Source organism: Achroia grisella, unplaced genomic scaffold (assembly GCF_030625045.1).
Source record: "Achroia grisella isolate CSIRO2021 unplaced genomic scaffold, CSIRO_AGI_Agris_v1 utg2156, whole genome shotgun sequence".
NCBI classification, from domain to species: Eukaryota; Metazoa; Arthropoda; class Insecta; order Lepidoptera; family Pyralidae; genus Achroia; species Achroia grisella.
Genome location: NW_026712714.1, coordinates 897,674 through 902,766, shown reverse-complemented (window position 1 = coordinate 902,766; position 5,093 = coordinate 897,674).

Genomic DNA, 5,093 nt, shown 5'->3' with positions numbered 1-5,093 from the left:
GCTTATGGTATAAAAATACACCTTATTATTTTAATGTTAATCGGGAAACACGTCATGTTTGTTACATTAAAAAGAATAACATATTAAATATCTAATTAAACACTCCAAACAACACATTCTTACGAATAATATTTATTGTTTTAATTAAAAAAAATACAGTTATATTCATGTATTTAGCATTTTATAGTATTCAATCCACGTTGTAATTGATAACACACTTGACTCTGTTATCCGAGTACTGCTTCAAATCCTGTCGAATCACTGCTATTAAATCTTTCAACATTATATTATAATTTTATTAGCGTTTGCTGGATAAATGATAAAATTTACTGTGATTACACGGTTTGTTAATAATAAAAATATTTAGATTGTAATATGTGAACGTACGAACGTACAGTAGAGGCCGATGAATATCGACCAAAGCGCCAACGTTCAGTGTAATTGCTACTATGAACGATGATTAGCGAACCGACAATATTATGTACTTAATAAATAGTTTTATTGCAATTGTTATAAGTTCTACAGCCTTTCAGATACAACAAACAATACAATTTGTAATTTTCCTAATACTTTTTTTTTCTATGTAGTCTGATACATAGAATAAAAAATAGTTCTTTTTATTCGACATATTTAGTAAACCATATAGTTAGTGTATAAAATGAAGAAATAAAAAACCTTTTTATATTGATATATTAGTATATATAATTACTTTTATATCACTATTTCAATAAAAAACGCGAGATTGTTAACAAAATATGTCTTATAATAAAAAAATGTAGGTTAGAATTAATATTTATGTATTCTACATAGGAAGGGAAATTACAAATTATGTTTGTATTTTAAACTCCATAAATATTAATTACTAGTACATGTGCAACTGTTGTACGTTTTTTTTTTATTATGTACTTACCACCCTCTGCTCTATGGTCCCCACTTTAGGGGAGAAAAATATTACTTAGCGTGATCACATCCATTCCTAACATGTATGATATGAACGTAAATGTGATTTTAGTGATAAGTTACTTAGTTATACATAGCATTTCCAAATGTATTTGTGATTGAGCATTTGTTATAAAAAATATATATAAAAAAAAGTATATCGCCTGTTCGTGACTATGTTATAGGTTGTAGTTTTTTTTAAAGGTTATAGGTACTAAGCTAACAGCCAAGTAGAGAGTACCTCATGAAAGTGATTAGTTACTTTTATAAGTACGCCCTTTCACGAGAAAAGAAAGCGTATGCTTGTAAAGGTTGATAAAAAGAATGTGAAATCATTCCTGCACGATTTTAGTATACAAGCGTACGTGGTTTCTCGCCTTTTTTAAATTAAATAAATATGATAAATAGATAGTAGATAAAAATCTTTATTCGTATCCCGATAACAAAGAGTACAAACAAAATTCAAATAACACATAAGAATGCACATCTCTGCAAAATGACGGATATCTGCCCCTTTTAGCAAAGACCTAATTACAGATTTGTTGAAATTTATAAATCTTGTAATATTTCCACAGGAGAGAATATAAATAATTATTTTAAAGAAAATAAATAGCACTTTGTGTAAAGTAATTAAAAATTTTTCTCATTTTCTACTTTTGCTTCTTTGGAAAGTTTTCATTTTCATTACTTCAATACTGGGTTTTATTTCGGTATACCCTTTAGTGTATATTTAATAGTAAAACTATCGCATAGAAAATATTTCTAAGAGACATGATATCTGGAATGGCTAACCGTGAGTGATAAAGTGGTAACGTGATGTGTGTAGTACTGTTCATAGGCGACGGTTACCACTTACCATCAGGTGGACCGTCGGTTCGTTTAAATATATATAAATGTATCAATGCTTATAACTTTTGTGTGTATTATACTATGAAATTACAGTGGTCTGTCTATGTAAATACATAGTACATTGTTTGTACTTTTAACTCAAGAAAATCTATAGTTTTTTCAACAATCATTCTTTGTAAATTTGGGTTTTCGAAAATGTAATCTATTACAGTTGTAAGCAGGCGATATAAAAAAAAAGTCTCACATTGTATTGTGAGCGACATTCCATAAACAAAATATAAGTTTTCGGAAACTTTTGTTTTTTTTTTTCGTTACCACCTATATACCAGAGTTCAAATAAAATTGCCATAATTAAAATATTTAAATAATTGTATATCAAATAAAAAAACTATTAGATAAAGATTATTTATTTCAACAACAATAACACAAAACAACATTGAAATGACAAGACAGATTTAATGCCTATTTTAAATTCTTCATGGAAGGTAGAAATCGTATTTACGATTTAGGTAAACTGTTATTTATAATTGTACATGTTATATAAACGGAATAATATTATATATATATAATACTAGCTGATCCGACAAATGGTTTACCATATAATTTGTAGTCACATGGCGATTTTTTTATATAAAAAAAATTAGAGTGGTAGATGAGTGAAAATTCAGGAAAGTATATGGTTTGATGTCACATCACAGAAAAACAAAATATATGTCCAAAAATAAAATAAAAATTGGTTGGTCACATCCCCTATGTGTATAAAAATAGATAGCTATTCTCAGATCTACCGAGTATACAAATATAATTTCTTGAAAAAAAATATAAAACCATCTTATCTAATTATCATGGTAAATATTGCATTTATATAGCTAGCTACCCGCCAATGCTTCGCACGGGTGTACATGTATTATACATACATAAACCTTCCTTTTGAATTACTCTATCTATTGCCAAAACCTGCATTCAAATCCGTTGCATAGTATTAAAGATCTAAGCGAACAGACAACGGAAGCGACATTACTTTATACTATATAAATAAAAAAAATATAGTAATATTTTTTTTAATTTCCGCCTATAATCACAGATAAGGTAGAAACACTATCAACTGTCGACGTCGTTCTGAACACATCACCAGACAGCCCACATTACTCTTAGAATATTTCAATGCAAATCTAACTGACTCTCCGCTGATGGAGAACACCGTCAACAAAGTATCTCGGCCCATTTGCGACTGAAGTAATGAAGATATGTATAGATAAATGGAGATAAAATTTCGTCCGTCCCTTTCACACTATTCCACACCGTTCTTTCATATTAACTACTATCCATACAATAGCTTTTGTAAAACATTATTATTAATAATAAATATGTACACTATAATACACAAGTCAATACATAACAATAATTTACTATAAGCTAAATTACAAATACTGTATTTAATTTTCTACGGACCTAACTTGGAGTTGGGACGAATGTGATTGTAATGTGCACTAATAAACCCATTGCTAGCAATGTACCAAGTCAGGTTGCCTGCAAGCGGTCCCTCCTGAAAACGACAATGGTTAAATCGCGGAGAATTCGCTACTACGAAGGGCTAATTAATCTTACTTCGTTCTCATATTAAGCGAATTCGCTGCGAAGGGTTTAATTCGTGTTCATAATAGGCGAATTCGCTAGGAAGGATTTAACCTAACTTCATTCTCATAATAGGCGAATTCACTACGGAGGGTTAATTCGTCCTCATAATAGGCGAATTTTCTACGTAGGGTATAATTCGTCCTCATAATAGGCGAATTCGCTACGTAGGGATTCATTCGACCTCATAATAGGCGAATTCGCTACGTAGGGTTTAATTCGTCCTCATAATAGGCGAATTCGCTACGTAGGGATTCATTCGACCTCATAATAGGCGAATTCGCTACGTAGGGATTAATTCGACCTCATAATAGGCGAATTCGCTACGTAGGGTTTGATTCGACCTCATAATAAGCGAATTCGCTACGTAGGGTTTAATTCGCCCTTATAATAGGCGAATTCGCTGCGTAGGGTTTAACCTAACTTCGTCCTCATAATCTCTAAATTCAAATGGCAAAATAAGTCACCTCATGACTTACAAAAAGTGACTTAACCTATGCTTGAAGCGACAGACAAAATTTCACAAATTACACATTATAAAAAAATCACACTTATATTAATATTAGTTGGCAAATCGAGAATTTTAAAACAGTATATAATCTTTTAGTAGTAGATATACTAAATATCTGCCTTTACTCATACGCTCTTTTAAAGCGAATAAGGGTTTCCCGCAGGAAATAATGTTCATGTGAATGTAGATAGAGAGAACGAGAAAGATCGCGCGCGCAAACTGTGAGCGCGGTCACGCGTACGACAATAGTGCTAGGTTTAGCGCCATTTTGTAATAATTGATTGTCATTGCAAATGGCGGACTGACTACATAGAAAAGACATATTTGTATAGTTACTAGTTGGGCTCGCGGTTACACCCGCATGAAATTTATAGTCTACGTTATTCTGATGAATAAGCTATATTACTGTAATATTTCATCAAAATACGTGCCGCAACACCGACCACGGCAATGTATCTATCCTGCCTACACTACGCTACCAAGGAACAGGACATTGTTGACTACATCCGGACTAAAAGCAACCTGACATTGAGGGTGACGCAGTTGGAATCGAGCCACAACGCGAGCTTCAAAGCGTTCGTGGCCCTGGTCCCCACCAATATGCTGCCAACCTTCATGAAGGAGGGCTACTGGCCGAAGGGGGTGGTCTATCGGCGCCACCGTGGCAGATTGCCGTCGTCAGTGCCGTGACCATAGAGACAATTTTATTTTACATATTTTATTATTATTTCTTATGTATGTTAGTCTATAAGGTATTTATAATATGGGCCATGTAGCCTGAATTAAATGAATAAATAAATAAAAATCCGGTCAGTAGTTTCTGCGTGAAAGAGTAACAAACATGCATCCATCTATACTTACAAACTTTCGTGTTTATAATATTAATAAGATTGATGATTTATGAGTCCTAAATGTTTGGAAAATAATCTGTTGAATAAAAAATAAAATTTTATAAGAAAAAATGAAATGACATAAAAAAATCGCGTTGGTACTCACGAAAGTGAGTATAAAATTATTTAATTGCATTCTTGCGCACGTCCAATTTAAATGGGGATCGAAATTACAACGGCCTTAGGCGAGCTTCAAACCCCCAGCGGTGCCCTCAGACTAAAGTCGTATCCGTCAGATGGGAATTGCTCTTCAGCCGCTCCATCTCCAT